Source organism: Pogonomyrmex barbatus, unplaced genomic scaffold (genome assembly GCF_055798465.1).
Source record: "Pogonomyrmex barbatus isolate J1 unplaced genomic scaffold, ASM5579846v1 scaffold6, whole genome shotgun sequence".
Classification (NCBI taxonomy): Eukaryota; Metazoa; Arthropoda; class Insecta; order Hymenoptera; family Formicidae; genus Pogonomyrmex; species Pogonomyrmex barbatus.
In genome coordinates, this window is record NW_028297160.1 from 3,587,851 (window position 1) to 3,606,499 (window position 18,649).

At 37.3% G+C, this 18,649-nt stretch overlaps 1 long non-coding RNA gene across 1 annotated transcript; it reads left to right on the forward strand.

The window, feature by feature from the left end:
* The first annotated feature begins 712 nt into the window (after window positions 1-712).
* On the forward strand, window positions 713-16,407 carry LOC105429010 (uncharacterized). Its single transcript, XR_016140662.1, has 2 exons — window positions 713-1,404; window positions 15,049-16,407. It is a non-coding gene; the product is annotated as an uncharacterized LOC105429010 (long non-coding RNA).
* The last annotated feature ends 2,242 nt before the right edge of the window (window positions 16,408-18,649 follow it).

The window sequence follows — 18,649 nt, forward strand, 5'->3', positions numbered from 1 at the left end:
TTTCCCGAAGAGGCAATTTACGGTAAAATTGCTCGGCGAGGCGTGAAGAATTTTGAGAGGCGTGCAACAAGTGGTTGGGTGCAACAAGTTATTGCCGGCGACGTCTGCCTCTTTCCAAGCCTCGTCGTACCTCCACTCTCTGTTCGTACGACTCTCTTCGTGCTTTTGTACGCGACGACGCATCCGAGATGCGCGCATCCTCGGATCCAGCATGTTCCACATCGTTTCGCGACAATCTCGTCGAAATCTGATGAAGATGCCTGATTTCTTTCAGATTGTGAAGGCAGCTTTGCAAAAAATTCATTCTATAGAAGTTATCGGTAGATAACAACATACTTGTCAGATAAAGATTCGCTCTCTGACAAGAAAAATATCTGAACGGTACATATACTATTCATTTTTTATACATTCTCTATTGTACGATTCAACTTATCGAGAACATAAAAAATTTACAATATATATATATATATAATTTCGATATTTTATCTTGATAAAAGAGAATAGATTGGAATGTCTTTTTCTATTTGCCAAATTATTAAACCTAAGAATTTAACAACAAGATTAATATCATAACAACAAATTAATATACAAATTTATTTTTCAATATTTAGTTATTTAAATTTATTAACAATCTTATTTATAATATTATTTCGCTAATGATATAAAATTAATATCAAGTGATAATGACCTCCTAGAAATAACGTTAGCCTAATGATGTTACGGACGATAGACATCTCCCTAATATATTTAACATCTTATGTTTGTTTTATCACTGGTGTCGCGGAATCGCGGGATATTCAGCGACAATCAGTTAACTGCGCGCTAATAATCTCCGCGGGCGATTGGACGATCGCCCTGGACAAGATCCAACGCGACGCGCTCGTAGACTCGATCGTGGAGCCGCTTCCGCGGCTCGCTTGAAATAGTAGCGAAGAATCGTCAGCTGCATACGTGACCGTGGTGCGTGTGTCTAACGCGAGCGAGACGACGACGACGACGACGACGATAACGACGGGAACGAGGACGACCGGGGGAGGCGGAGGGAGGATCGAACGCGACCGGCCGTAGGGCGACTCTTCCCCCGCAGAATGAGCGATGATTGTAACATTTCGCACAGGTTCGCGCCGTCGCCGCGAAACGACATATACGTCGTCGACAACGAGGGGGACGGAGACACGTCGCGGTGCGCGTCGGTCACGCTGTTCCGCGATTGGCAAGACGGATGACAGGGCGGATAGACAAATGGAGAACGCCACCGTTGGCCGCCGTTCGCGTGGGTGGTAAGTCTGTCTGTCGCGTCGCGTCGCGTCGCGTCCCGTTGCATCGCGTCGCATCGCCTGTCTGAGCGGTCGTCTCGTTCTGTGACACGTGCAGAAATATTGTCCCGCTTTCATGCACGCTTACGTAAGTCACAATCATGCTGCACCAAGTGCGCCGGGACTTTTTGCACGCGCCCTTTGTCCGATGATTGTTAAGTGCCGATCCCCTCCCAAGTTTTCTTGTCAGTGTGTATTGCTAATTACAATGATAATTTTGAATGAAGACATAAAAGAGATTAGGGAAAATGATATGAGAGCAAATCAAAATAACAGTCGTGGTTGCTATTTTAGTCTAGGATTTATTTTTCGTAAATAAGAATTAATGAAAAGAATTGATGGGAAAAATAAGTTCGTGCAATTGACCAAGAGATTACTGTTCTCTGGTGTCTAGTCAAGTTACTATTGTCAAATAGCTATCTAATTATTTTAATCTCTTTAGAGAAGTCATTAAATTGTCAAAGATCATTACATCTTTAACATACATATAAGATGGTAATTTTGTAATTGTTTTGATGAAATTTTAATATAAGAAAAGCAACACGTATGAAATATTACTTATTTTGCTTTATTGGACAACTTTGCAATTTTTAAAATCAGACTATTAATATTTCTGAACGAACAGAACCTTTGTTCTGCGAATTCTTTATAAAATAAATAGCTGCCTCTTTGCGTGATAATACTGGAATAATAACTAATTGGAATCATCAATGTGCAAATTATAGCTAATATAGTTCCAAATAATTTTTTATTCGATGATATATTTTATATATTTTTTCAATACGTACTCGCATAAGATTTGCCCGGCGATGTTTTGTGAAATCGGAATCGTATATATTCAAGTTAGCGATACGATAACTTTACTTTCGACGCCACGGCCGGGATACCTTCTCAGATGACGATGGCATGTCTCAGTCAGCGATCACGTTAACCGGGCGCCGCTTGCAGGACGGCAATATCGCCGTCATCGGCGAGGCGGCTCGGGTTGCGGCTTAGCCGCCGCGTGGTTAAATGTAGTGGCATCGTGGAAGTTACGCGCGCCGTCTTGCCAAAGGAATGCAATGGATACGCGTATTACGCGAAGCTGCATCGGTGTCGCGGAATGCGCGGAGAGATTCTAGGCTGAAACGAGAATATAACGAGAACGGAATCGAAATGGAAGATACTCAAGATGGCACGGTGAAGGAAAGGATGGGCTCGCTTATATTTAGCGGACGGACTGGCTGAAGGGAAGAGCCGCCTCGAATATAATCCTTACAACACTCGTATTGTCCCGTTCCCGCGGAGTATAACTTATGAGTTATGACGTTTCCCTTTCACGAGCACGTTACTCATCTTCCTCCCGTGCCCGTTCGCCTAAATAAAGTAGTCAAATGAAACGACTTTCGTGTCGTACATTGTCCCGCGACAAGTCGCGTTAGCGAGAGTGGCTAATAAGCGGCGCGAGGCCGGATCGCCAAAATCGTGACAAGTCGGATGATGAGTGAGTCACACACGCGGAGCTACGTTGTCTAACAACGAAGTGTCAAGTAACACATAATTCCGTTGCGTGCGTGCGTGCACGCGTGCGTGTGTACTTGCGAGATGCACGAAACAGCTAGTGAAACATCGTATAGCAAATCCACCAAGATTTCCCCGGGCAGTCACGAGAAATTCTCAACGAGCAACGAACGTTCCTGATGACGCCGCTGATGACCGTGGAATCGCCGACTACGTCAACGCATCGGGCAATATAATTGTCTACCGCGACGATATGATAAAATATCCACGATGTTTACGGCACCGCCGTGTGCGTCAGTACGTTCGTGTCTCCGAAAATGTTGAGCCTCGTGCCCGATAAACGTAATGTTTTCGCGTCAGTTTGCGCAATGTTCGCACTACATCCTGGCACTAAGAGAATAAACTCGCAATATTTCAGTAAAGTATAGTGGTTTTCAAATTCGAATAGTTTATATTAAAATAAAAAGGAAGAGTTATTTATTACATTGTTACGACTTATTAATTATTTCACGATTTCAATATCCTATTTATTTATTTTATCAATATCATTCAAAGGTTCAAAGAAAATTAGTATTATTTAATAATGTATTAAAATGTAATTAATACGTTTATCGGTGCATCTGTTTCATGCTGTCATATTTCGACTGATGAAAACGCATGGATTGCATATTAAAACCCTCACTTAGTTTAATGTGGTTTGCATTGAGAATCACTGATACTTAATTAATAATTGCAAAATGTCATGAGTGCACTGTAACTCGGTCAATTGCTAAAGAGGTTAAAGTATTATGATAAAGGAGGGATGGAGTAAAAAAGGAAGAGAAAGATAACTTTTTGTCATTCTGTCTATCAAAAGGAATGTCGGGAGTGATAAGGAAGTAATAATAATGATAATATATGATTCTTCACTCTGGATGCAAGCTCGTCGACGAGCGGATCATGGCAAACCTCTCTCTTTCTTTCTGTCTCTGTTTCCTCAAATCTTTCTCCTTTGCCTCCTTCTTTCTCTGTCCATCTTGTCGATGGTTCCGTTTCGTCTTTCAACTCGTTCTCGCGCGTGTAACATGTCTGAGGTGGGTGGCCTCGGTTTGAACGAACAATAGTACACGTGTAGCCGTCATGCCAAACTGTCGTATTGCCTTAAACGAAACAGCGAAATGCGACCTAACGCCTCCCACACCTCCTATTCGTTGTAATCGAAGATCATTATTTGCGATTAATCTAATCGAAAAATATCTTCCCTTACGGATTATTTAATATTTGATATCATCTAGTCATTCTTCGAAGAAATTTTATTTTTTTTTTATTGTTTTTTAGATAAAAGTTTATATTATGCGTAGAAATTACAAAATATTTAGATGATTTACAGAAATCATGTCTGCGCTTCGTGTTTCTCTCATCTTTTGTCATATTTATCGCGAGATGTGCAAGCACACAAACAATGTTCTGTAAATATTAAACAAGTCAGATTGTCATGTCGTATTTGAGGAAACAACAAAAGTGTGTATGTATATAATTTTGTAACGCGACACACCGAGAGCAAGTGTGACATAGTAGACAGCACATTGGTAATCTAGTACGTTACAGATGCCGGATTTGATTCCCGGCAGGATCAAAATATTTTCATACGCTTGTGTCTCCTCTCGACGGTCTGGCAAAGAGAAAGGGAGGGTGTGCGTCACGGTGGGGCCCGACCACGAACCAGTCGTGAAAACTCGTAATTATTTTGCGAAAAAATACCACCTCAGCCAGGAATCGAACCTGGATCTCCTGCTTACCGGGCAGGCATCTTATCCTTTCGACTACCGAGGCATGTGATGATATTTATCGCAAATAACGTGTTTAGAATAACACGTCAACAATACAATGATACATATATATATATATATATATATATATTACAATATACATATATACATGTATTCTTTCGAATCCCCACGACCGTGGTACTCCAGAGAGATGATGGTCCTATTCTCTCGATGGATGCAGGTCGGACTGCAGCGGCGACACCCTCCAACGCCATTGGCAAATATACAAATAATCCTCCTGGAGCACGACAGGAGAGATTGCATCAAGCATGGCTCGAGCCCCCGAATAAGAAGGGAGGGTGTGCACACCACGAGAGTATTCTTATCCACTTCCTCAAAAAATTTGCCGTTCGGAACCGGCGTTTAAAATGTAGGTCCCATATTGTCTGTGCGTCACCTATATGTGCACTACAGGTACATATGAGAGCGAAGTAGAAACAAGTCCTTAAAAGAGCTTATATGTAGGAAAAGGAAAAGAGGAACATATCTTCTGTATCAGTTTTTCAAAGTTCTTTGGTTGGCTTTTTCCTGAGCATATTTCAAAAAAATACATCTTTATGTTTTCCCGTGGTGAAAACATGTCGCACCCAATTTTTTTAACTTCTTATCAAATATATTGGCGCTTTTCTAATTTTTCACCAGTTTGGAGAGAGTTTCTTTTTTTTTGTTTGCACGAGCAATAAGTCATAATTCGTTAAGGGAGGGTGTGCGTCACGACGGGGCCGGATCACGAAACCAGTCGTGAAAATTCGTAATTATTATTTTTGCGAAGAATATCATCTCAGTTAAGAATTGAATCTGGATCTTCCGCTTATCGGGCAGGCAAGTTATCCTTTCGATCACAGAGGGATGTGATGATATTCATCGCAACGTATTTAGAGCAACACGCTTACAATCCAATGTCATACATACATACATATATACATATATTACATATATACATTATATTACATATATATCATATATATATATATATATATATATATATATACATATATATTCTCGATCCCCACGATCAATATTCTAGAGCAATGTTGGCCTCTCATTCCATCGAGTCTCACTCGTCTCTTTGTCGCACAGTGCGCATATTTCTCTCTGATTCATATTCGTTCTTTAAGCAGAAGCTGCTTCAGAAATTCTTTGTATTAAAATATACTATCTAAAAATATATATTTTTTTAAAATTAATACGTATTTCAATTATTGTAATTTTGTAAGCTATTTTTATATTACTTATCTTTTTATATTACTTCTCTTTTTATATTACTTATCTTTAATTAAATTTAATTGCTTAAAAGTTGTACGAAAGCAATAAAGATTTAGTGCATTTTTTTGCAACTCTATGCTTGAACTAATAATTACTATTTGTAATTAACGTCTTTGATAATTTTCATCATCATACTTTGTGAATAAAATTTTAAGATACAAAAATAAAGAATAAATGGAGAGAGGACGAATATGCGAAATTTTCCTGATTATTTCACGCAGAAATTACGAACTACAGATCATTCTATGAAAGATTTCACGAAGATCTCACCTTGCATACATTGTCTATTCTCTTCAATAATTCTGAAAATATTCACATTTTTTTATCATCAATTTGCGATTATGATTTCCGCATTTAACAAAGATAGACTTATCGCGTTTATCTCGTCGCATATATTTATATATATATATATATATATATATATATATATATATATATATTGATGATTGGCGCGCTTCGATCAGACGGACCTTTGGGGTCACCGATTAACGATATCGGCTCTAACGAACGTGCTGCAATCGAAACTTTCATCGGCGAGCGGAATTTACACATCTATGGCAGCTCTATCAAAGTCCCGTCGGAGTGAAGGAAGCATTACTAAGGTCATCGTATGGTGTCGCATGCATATTCCTGTGAGACACGACGACGCCAGCAAAATGCAAATGCAGCAGACCTTAGACGACAAAGACGACGACGACGACGACGACGACGACGACGACGACAACGACGAAGACGAATACGACGACGAAGACGACGAAGACGACGAGGCGGTAGACGACGACGAGGACTACGTCGACGCCTCGTCCGCGGCGACAGCGCCTGACGTCGAGTATGCGAAGAGCCGAAGAACTCTCGTGCTCGGTTATGTAACCGCGTATGAAACTAATATATCAGAGTTGTCCGGCGTTTGTGGCAAACTTAGACCGCGCGTCTCGAGCCAAACGTTCTCTCTCTTTCTATCTCTTTTTCTCTCTTAGCGTTTCAGCGAATATCCTAATGAAGAAAAGTTCGACAATGCTCATCATATTGCAAGCTATGTTGTAGATTCATATTCACTGTGATTTATGTTTATGCTTTTCGAGCGATTTACATTTTTCAGATTTTTTTAGATTTATATTTTTCAAAAATTTATCACGATGAATAAATGTTTAAAATCAATAAAGTAAATAATGGAGAAATAGCATTGTTATTGTAAAATGTTAATATAATAAACGTTATAATATATTATTCTTAATCGCTGATCGTTTCTGATCGTTCATATTATATTTCACGTTTCACTTTTCTCTTCGAATTCATTGTTGCTAATTTGATAAAGAGTCGTTTGTTTGTTAGATCGAAATTTTTATTTAAACAGACCAAGACGTATAACTATAGTCGCCTGATATAGCGAAAAGAAAATTGCACAAGACCTCAATAAATAAGTCCTGTTCTCGCAAGCGATTTTGCAGAAGTCCGCGAGAGAAGCAGAATTTTTTCGTGTTCAGAGAGACCGACGAAAAAGAGCGAGCATCTGCTACAACCAAAAAGTCCCGACATGGGTTCCAGACATGATTCTCTTCTCGCGATGTGCGTGCATCATCCCTGTCATTTTTGTACTTTTTCGTTCTTCTGGCTCGCGTCATCGTAATATTGTTCGCACAAAAATACGCCTGCCCTTCTTTTTCTGTGACTAGGATAAGATGTTTAATCTGACGGAGAAGTAGATTCGTCGGAATATTATCGAGTGAAAAAAGAAAACGAGAAAAAAGAAAAAGAAATAAGATTTATTATTATTTAGACGATATTTTATACACGCTATAATAAAAATAATGCTAAACATATAACTTCAGAAATATAGTTTATCACAAAATCTTTAGATATTTATATCGTTAACATTTTATATATATATATATATATATATATATATATAAAATGTTAACGATATAAATATCTAAAGATTTTGTGATAAACTATATTTCTGAAGTTATATGTTTAGCATTATTTTTATTAATATGTTTAGCATTATTTTATATATATATATATAAAATTACTCCATTCAGTATTTATTATAATATTTATTATAAAAAATTTAATAAAACGGAACAAACTGATTAGAGAAAAATAGCAAGTATATTACGTGATTATTGGAATTATAGAATATTATACTTTACCCAATATATTATACTTTAATTATTAAGATACTGACTAGATCTTAAAATAAAGACTTCACTGTGCAAAGCTTCTCTTATACCATAACACGTGCCGTGGACAATATTATATATCCACTATAAGCTGCACATATGTAGCGGCTTTACGCATTACGTAATTCAATATTGTACGTGCACGAGACGTTTGCGTAGCGCAGATAGCAAGCAGCGCCGTAACGTCTCGTGTGACAATTTCCGCACGTATATTACGAATGAGGGCCATTTCAGCCGGTTGTCACGCCGGTCGTGCCGACGAATTCACGAAGAGAAGCATACTGTTGTCGCGCGAGGCCAGGCTGTCTCTTCTCGATTTCAGGGTGCGCCCGATGATGCCGTGGATGCGTGTCTGTCGCAATGCCGCGACGCGTTATACCCACGTACACGACTCCGACAGGGCGCGCACGTCATTTCCATTGTCAACGGGACGCACGCGTGACGCAGGCGTGCGACATATTACCCGCGTAAGATTTACCGGCGACACCTACACAGATGGCCGCAAGCCGCATTTCCGCTCTGTCATAAAATTTACACGGGAAACAAAGAAAGGCGAGAATAAGCCATTTTTACTTTAATTTCTTGTAATTAAGAAATATATTGGAATTGTCATTTCTGTCATTTTTTTTTCTGATCACAAAGTGCATTTAAGATGCACAGTTGCGAATTGTAAGTCGTATCTATTTTTCCGAGAAACTTTTTATTAAAAACTCCTGCGTGAAATTTTGAAATAGCTAAAGATCAGTTCACACAACATATATTTGATCTGATCCGGGATTGTGAGAAACAATCTGTTCGATCTGAGATACCTCGTATAAATACGAGAACTTTAAAAATTTTTCAATGAAACTGCGAGATTGATTGATGATCCAACAGAGTCGCAACAACGTACAATCATTAGCATTCAATGACTACAGAAATCGTAGTACAATTAATATTTTCTGTTCGGTGAACTGTACGCGGATGATTAAAAATGAAAAAGTACTGTCCCACGGACGCACAAAAACTCGACAATTGAATAAGCGTATAAGCGTATTCTCGTAACTACACCGTGAGTGTAATTCGTCGCGCTCGACTTGCGGAGATCGTCGCGTCGCAGCATAGCATTTCGCGGACACAATGCAGGCTGAGAATGCAATGCAATTAACGCGGCGTTACGTGACAGCGCAATGCAACGCGGGTAATCGTCAAAATTAGTAAACAGTGGAGAATTCACTGGCGGCAACACCCACCACATGGCAGACGCGCTCAACTGCGCGGAGCGCGCCGCGTCGCCCCGAAATAAACCACGTTAAATGGATCATGACCGCCCGGACAATGGAAACGCGAAGTCAATTAATCCTGAATCGCTGGAGTCCCTGAAACGATTCGCACTGATCATGTTCGATGGCAGAGAGAGAGAGAGAGAGAGAGAGAGTGCAAATCGACATAAATCAACGATGAAAAATCAACACGCGCACATACGTCCACGTTTTGTTAGAAATGCAGAATTTTCGTTTAATTGTCAAATCACATATACCATGTTCCGATATGAAGCTTTATATCGCTGAGTATTTCTGTAACGTTACATCAATTTTTGAAATGAATAACATTTTGCGAGTTTATTCTATATAAAAGGAAATTTTCGAAATCTGACATTTTCCACATAACAATCTGGTATATTTTAAATATACGTCATCTGTACAAAATATATTATATGTAATGTGCAATACGTATGTATACATATAGAGAAACATATATCCAACACGAGATGTGTAATATAAAACTCATAAAAACTCATATAAAACTCATAATAAAAAATCTTGTGCCGATGAAGATATTATCCGCTTAGGGAAGAGTTAAAGACGCGTCATAGAAGTAATATCGAAGATTAGTTGTAATAACGGTGAGGCGTTTGATGTAATTACCGACTTATCATCGCAATGATGTATCAGCTCGTCTCCGTTAACGCTACGCGGTTACACAAAAGTGTCCGTTACGCGATGTGGCTCATCTTAAAAAAAGACAGAGCTCAGACGAAACAGTAAATTATGCAGGACTTTGTCTTGTTTAATCAGCGGATCGTTACGCCGCGATTAAATTTAGGCTAATCTGCAAAATTATGGCTAAGAATAACATCTGCAAATTGGACGTGCTCTTCGTTCTGCCTTTCTTTTTTAGCGCTATTACTTTGTCAGATCCGCGCGAACGTAGTTGCGAGTGGCGTTTAAAATTCGATTTGCCGAGCAAAAAATGAGTTCGAGTATATTAACCTGGAAGTCAGACGTCGTTTATAGTCCCTAAATATTACCGACAATTTTCTTCAAACCGATTTGGGTTAATCATCCGACAGAAACAAACGATGCCAAATGAAATAGAATTTATGCTTTTAAATAGTCACGGGTCATCGACGATCGTCGTGATTAAGCAATGCTCCCGTGGACGTGTACAAAGTATCAAACTCTATATAATAAAAAAAAGAACACAAAAAAATCGAACGAAAGTGGAACCTGTTCCAAGCGAGGCTACACAGTTCGATCAGAAAAATGTCCTAGGCGACACACAATCGCGACACACTGAAAAGCAATAGTGACCGTTGGAAGTTGACAAATGCGCGTTAAAACAACGATCAAATACATTATAATTATAAGATATAAGGAAACTCACGAAGTGGCTGTTCATAATGGGATTATAATCGGTTGACGGGATTTTCGACCCGGCATCGATGGATTAAATACAGTCTCCTTGTGCTCAATAATATACATTAGTCCGAACATCATTAGACGTCAACCATTAAAGAATTATTAGAGAAGAAATAGTTATCACGGAATGAATACGCGTTAGATACATTTACGTTATTAAGTTGGTCGCGGTCCAACATAAGCGAACGAGTGACCATGCCTTTATTTCGCATGGCGCGCCATGTCTCTTTCCAATAATAGACATCTTTTCAATATTTTAATCTCTCTTCTTTTTTAGAATTTATGTCGCGTAAGAACAACGGCATTAAAATGTGCGCAGTGGGAAATTACCGTATAAAACGCGTAAAAGTAGAACAGATTGAACCTCACGTGACTTAATTAGCCAAAGACTGTCGCGCGACTAACGATATAAAATCGGAAAAGAAAATTCAAATGGTTTTTCTGTATCTTTATATATTATATTATTAATTAGGTAAACCTTTTTATGGCTATAATATCTTTATCATCTCTACCATATCTTTATATAGTATCATCAAGGTATTAAAATAAAGATACCTTTTCACTTCAGAATGTTTCCATTCATCAGCTGCGCCGTTTTTTGCAAATGAAAATTACCTCTCTGTCATAAAATCTAGAATTGAAGATGTAACAAATAACATAAGTATTTATCTTCTTATTTCGAGATTTTTTTTCGATTTCTCTTTAAACGGATTAAATTACTCGCTAACTGCAAATAATTAATTTATCAAACTTAAAATTGCTCCTGTTTCTATTATTAAAACACACAACGTGTCAGCCATTTAAATGCTTCAAATATTTTAATTATTTTAATTATTTTTTTCATTCAGTTTAAATTAATTAAACAAAATTTTAAATTACCATTTAATCATTCTTCATTTTATTTAAAATTAGTTTTTAATTTTTGAAAGTGGGTTATGACAGAGTGACAAAGCGGCTCTCTCCAATTCAATAAATTATATTTATGTGTATTAAGCGGCCCGGCTTCACGCAACATTGGTGACAAATTCCACATCTTAATCGGTCTCACATTTTATTTCGACGTCGCATACTCGTTTTGTCAACCGAGTTTTGCGCACATGGTAGCGCCACTGCGAAGCCAAAGAAGTTGAAAAAAAATCGCTTGTCAAACATTGATTTTTGGCACGATATAAACACGATTTATGCGGCATGCCGCGCCTTGATGTATCACATGTTGCAAACCGGCCCGATCCCTATCCTTTCATTCGTTTTCAAGCGTTTGATTTATGACCGTCTCTTATGTGCACTCGTAAACGTTATATTGGTTTCCCGCGGTAGCGGGATCGCGTCTGCGACTTCGGGAACCAATTAACGCCGTATTGGATACGCCGTTATAAAAGAAGTGAGAACGATGCGGACAAGACACATGCTCGAAGCTTAAAGAACATTTTCAACTCTTCTTAAATATAATTTATATATAACGTGCAAAATTATAAAAGGAAAATATCTGTCAGCAATTGGAACAAAATACAAAAAAAAAAAAAAAAAAAAAAAAGAACGATCTTTTATAAGATTTACGATAAAGATGTCAGCTGATCGCTTGAATAATTATTGAAAATTTTTAAGTTGAAAATAGAAATCTGTATGCGAATCTCTGTATGTGAATTAAGCGATAGACGCGATGTGTGTATTTGATTTCTTTTTTTTATATCCTCATACGAAACAGAGTTTAGATAGGGACAGATTCTGTCTGTTGGCACTTTTTGCTAACACCTAGACGTTAGTGGCTCAAGCGAGGGCGTGCTGACGTGAGACGCCATGACGCTGAGTGCGTTCCAAAAATACGACGGCACTTTGGCACAGTATACTGCGTCCACAGTAAGTCTAGCGGTTGTTTATATCGATAAAGAAGCTGTTGCGACTACCATTCTGGGCCATTAGTGATCTCTTACGTTGTTCATAACTCTGACGGAGTTTCCGAACTCGATCACTGTTTCGAATCATTTTTGAGAAACGTTGCATCATTTTGGCATCTCACAGACTAGAACAAAATATGAATTCACAAAATCTTTTATCTTTTATCAATTATTGACAATATCCTATTTAAATAAATAAACTTGCAAGTGAGTAATAAATAAACAAGTTCCAGAGTTTTAACAAACATTTTTACGTTTTTACGTTTTAACGTTTATTATATAAAATTGACATTTAAAAAAATATACATACATCGCAAGAAGTGCAATTTTAAATATCTATTATAATATTTTATGCGTCGGTGCGATGCAGTATTTACTAAACGCAACTTTTCACACACAATAGAAGAATTATTATCCCCTCATTTGCACGAAATATTTATGTAAGCGCACGTGACATCGGTATTAATGATATCGCAGCTTTTGTTAGTTGGAGGCTACCCTCGTGTTGATTTATTGCGATTTTCGAGACAATTTGGTAAGATCGTTTCTCGTGGTCGCGCGCGAGAAGCCGCCGTGTCGACCATTCGCACCGGCTATTATTGTCACGGCATCGCGATACGAGGGCGACGACGAGTCCTCGCGCGGGAGAGACACGCGCGAGTACATTCATCCGCGTTTATGGGCCGCCATGCGGGAGCTCAGCCCGTTCAGAGTGGCAGAGAGAGCCTCCACCATGTCCACGATTCATAGTCTCGCGTGTGTACCATTAATGAGAGTTTCTCCTTGCGGCAACTGGTCGCTGTTATTATAGCTGCTCATAACAGTCAAGCATCGCGCGGGCATCGCCGGTTGTCGCGTTGGCAGCCGCCGTCTACCGTCTGCACTATGAGGCATTGAGCGTCTATTTTCACACGCACCGCGCGTCGCGAACAGCTTCGCTCCTTGTTGCACGATTCCGAGTGAATGTCCAGCAGTGTGGGCCACCCCCCTTGGTCAATTAAAGTCGACGAGCCGGAAAGATTTCGGGCCGGAACGGCGTCTCCATGCTTGGAACGAAGTCAATCGGTTGATGCGGAATTGAAAAACGACGAAATAAAAGGACAAATTCTTCTGGATCTTCCGAAAGAAATATTATAAAATTTGCCCTTACATTCGAATCTCAAATAGCAATTAATTATCTAAAAAAATATACATTAACACTTAAAATTGAGCTTGGGATTAAGAAATGGAAGAAATGCACAAAAAAAAAATAGTTATAATTTTATACAATTTTACGGAAATCGAGTGGATCTTGTATTACGCTTGTATTTTTCACAAAAGGATCGTGCAGCTATGAAAAAATTCAGAATACTGGCTTCGCCGATGCGACGACTCTTGTTCCCACGCATGCAATTAAAATTGATAAAACGATAATTAATGGAAAACGATGGATAAACGCTAGATGGCTGTAAGAAACCGGGCTCTTTCTCTTACGGACTCTTACGAACTCGTTCTTTTCTCTGTCGTTAATTCGTTATGAACTCTCGGGGGTTTTCCGCGAGCCACTTTGATGCTCTTGACGCAACGGAGATAACGAACCTTTTTGGTACCCCTTAAGAGTCGGCTGTCATAAATGTCATTAACTGATTGCCTGAACATTTACAGGCTCGAGAGCCGGTTGTCATCTTTTAACGTGGTGGATCTTTTCCACTGATGGCAGAGTATGCGCAGCTATGATAACCACACCGCTGGTGATTATTCCCCTTTAACACATCGATTATCATTTCATTAATGACATCGCTCTTGACTGCGTATTCTAATTTTCTTTGGAGCGGAGAGACGGCGCGCGTCAAATTAAAGTAACTTTAAATCTTTTATTACGTCTTAAACTTGACGTTGCACAATCACTTGTTTGATACAGATTGTAGAAGTTTATGAAACTATCTAGATGTTGAAATTGTTCTAATGTGAAATATATGTATTTGTAGTTTATATTTATATGTATCATTATTACTGTTTTTATTATTTATATTAACATTTGCTTATAAATATAATTATTATATATTTACAGATATTAATATGGATATTTCATTAAAATTGTTGGAAATGTTATATTATATTTAACATTTAATATTATATTATACTTTGGATCTGATACAATATTAATAAATATAAGTATTACTACAGTATTACTATATTAAAAAAATAAAGTTTAAAGAAACTTTTTTTATTTTATATAAAAATAAGCATCTTTATAATTGTAAAACAAGAAACTCAAAATATCGTTGCAGTATTAAAGATAATAAAATGTTAATTTCAATTCCATATCTCTCCTGTGAATATAATTTAATAAAATAATTTCCTTTTTTATATAAAATATTTTTTAAGATTCGTACAAAATTTAAATAAATATTTTTTTTCAGGAAAACGTGATGATTTCTCTGATGATGCAAATGTCACGATATTCAAGAAAAAGCAGATCAATCTTCTCTAAGCATTCTCTTCTCTTCCTAAACATTCGCACTAGTACAGAGAATCGAGAAAGCGAAAATCGCGAGTCGCAAGCGGGTGTTGGAAAAGGTACAAAAAGAGAAACCTGACCAGACAGTGGAGGGCGTGGGAGATACATTTATAAACTCGCATCTGTGAGCTTAGAATCGCGTGATTTAGTGACTACTAGGAAGGAGATCGTCGCGTCCGCTTTAAGCGGCTCTTCAGTCGCCCTCATCGCAAGAAATAGCGTTTCGCCGAGTTAGAGCGTCTCATCGATCATAAGTAAAATGGATTGCGAGATTATCGGACAGTCAAGTACTTTTAACCTTCTCTCTTTGATTTAAGCTTGAGTCTATTACATGCGTTCTACTTTTCTCGATGGAAAATCATCGTAATTTTGCAAAGAAGAGACGAGATATTTGCATTAAATATTATGCAAAATATCTCAGACTTACTGATGATTCTTTATTTTATCTATCGTAATATCGAACTAACTGAAAATAAGTATTTTAATTAGAAAATTATCCATTTGACAGATGCTATTATTAAATATTCAAGATATTAAATATTCAAGATTTCAATTTCTTATCACGATTTTAAGATAAAAATATTTAATGTCGAAAAAGATTGCAACGAGTAGTAATCTCTGTAAAAATTTTACTAAAGAAAAATTATTTTAAAAATTTATTTGTATATATATATATATATATATATGATTAACGAAAAGATTGTAACTTACAAGATTGTACATAAATCTTCATAATGACACGTTTTAGAGCAATCGGAAATAATAATCGATAACATGAATGTTAAATTTGTCCGGAATTGGATCCAAGGCATGTACCAATTGATGAATTCCATTATTTCCTCGTGCATTGTGTATCTAGTCGCAGGGATTCCATTAATGTAACAAATGTCGTATATAACCCACCAAGAGAGAATCGTGTATGTTAACATGCACCTCATGCCACATTTCTCAGTTCCGATGCATCGTCCTTCTAAGTTCGGTATGACTCGCTCGACTGTTACGTCTGTGCGATTTTGCACTATACAAATCTTTCGCGTCCGTATGTCAAAATTAAGTCTGTTCACGTCGCACCGAGTAATTTTCCGAAGATCGTTAAAATAGGCGATTAATCGCCTTGCAAGAGGAAATATATGCGTTTCCTCTTAAATCAATTTCATCTAATAGTGCTGTGAGACACACATGTAACAAATATGATGTCGTGTAGACATTACATCATGAATGTAACATACACCCGAAATAAACGCATCTTTGTACACTTTGATACATCGTAAAATCAATCGTTGTATAGCCCAAGATGATTTTTTACTTTACTCGCTATAATATTTCAATATTATTTATTTTTAATTCTAAAAATGTGTGAAAATAAATTAACAACGGTGTCATTTTTATAACAAAATTATAATTTCTTCCTCTTAAATTAATTATTATTCGCTAACAAATATATCAATATTATTTATCTCATTCTAAAAATGGGTGAAAATAAATTATCAACAATACCATTTTTATAAAAAAAATTGTAATCTTTTCCCGTTAAATTAATTATTATATTAGTAACTTGTACTTTCCTTTTCCTATACTTCATCTATCTTGATATGCTCAGAAAGTTAAAAAAAATTTACCTGCATTTTACAATTTTGGTGATATTCTCGACTACAGTCAATACTCTGTGCGATCTTCTACGTCACCGACGGCATGCAAACGCACTAAATTTAGACTATCGTTGGTCGCAATTCGTTCTGCATTGTCGGGAACGACAACGACCTTTTTCCGTATTATTAATTATCTTCAAACCACGCGATTTGTAAGCGCGCGACTAATTGGAGACGATCGGTGTCGTCGGGCTACGAATTCCGACGATGATGACTAGACCACGAACGTGGATTTCGACTGAAATCACGAACGCTTTGCTCGCGTTACGGAATAGGGCGATGTTGGACACACGGGAGCACGTCACGAGGGACACAAGCGAGCGTCGCAAATAGCCGAAATAGCTAGCATCCGAGAAAGCCATGGTCCGTGAAATATGTGTCGAATTACGTTGTCGAAGATACCTTTACGACTTTTGAGACTCTCGGGATTCCAATGTCGTTCATGTCGAATCCACTTAAGCCACCTTTACGATTATGCCGCTGGGATCTATACAGGTGTAACATGGATATACCATATTCGGTTGGTTGCGTCACACTTTTAAATTTCCATCTTATATTATGTGATTCTCAACACGTTTTCAATTATGAAATTCTTCAATAAATTAGAATGCCTTTCGTAAAAATGTTAAAGTTTTATCAAACAAACTTTTTTAAACTAGATATATTTAAAATTTATTTCGCTCAAAATAATTATCACGAATATAGTCACGAATATAGCATAAGAAAAGAGTGAAATAAGAAAATGTGACCGCCTTTGATGAAATTCTATACGTTTAGAATTTTACTATTTAAACATTTACAACAATACTATTTAAACATGTTTTTTTAAACATTGATTGAATTCCCATTCTTTTCCCTCAAATACAAACCATATCATTTGACAAAAGAATTATTTTATAAAAACTGAAACAATAATTTTCGCAAACGAAGAAAATTAAAAAAATAATACGTAGTGAAATCTTTTGTTGCAAACGTGATAGTCCCAAGTAATATAACCGATGATCTTTAGCCAGACGGAACATTTTGGGAATCATCGGTAACGCCTAACCAGGCGTGAGTCGCTCAACCTCGTTATTACATCTCTCACTGAATTCCTTTCCGCGTTCAAGGAACGTCTCGTCTCTCTCGAGAACGTCGCATATTGCCTACCCGCTACTCGAAGCACGGTGTTCGTAAATCTTTCGCTGTAGTTACAGCCGCCGGGCATTACGTTGATGCACTATTTATAAACACGTGACATCGAGACGAGTAGTAGGTGCGGGTGGGCCAAGAAAACTTACGTCGCTACCGAGTAGCTTCGTGTTCTCGCCTCTTCTAGTCCACCTGCTCTCGTGTAATCAAACGTTCTCTTTTGAAACATCCGCTCTTCTTTCTTTTTTTTTCGCGTCTGCTTCACGAACATTTGGTTTCGCATTAAACTCCTCGTTGAAAAACGAAAGTTTTTCGATCGCTTCCATTCCTCATTTGTGAAAACTATTATCTTAATTTTATAAATTTATATTATCTTAATTCTTGTCGATCTTGTATTTGAAAGTTGAATCTTGTATTTGATGTAAATCTTTCAGCAAATATATATCTATTTAAAAGAAAAGGAGCGAATCCAATTGAATAATGAAATTTGGCACAACGGAATAAAAATTATATCTAAAAAAAGATATTGTAATCAGGGACTCTCTATGAATGACATGATGATGCTGAATAAGCTAAATAACGATTATTTATATCAAATGATATAATATAATTTTAAATATAATAAAAAAGTATACTAATAATATAATAAACGCTGTAAAAAAAAATTTAAATAAATTTTTCTAAAAAAAGCTTAGTTCAAATAATAAAAATGGCCCATTATCA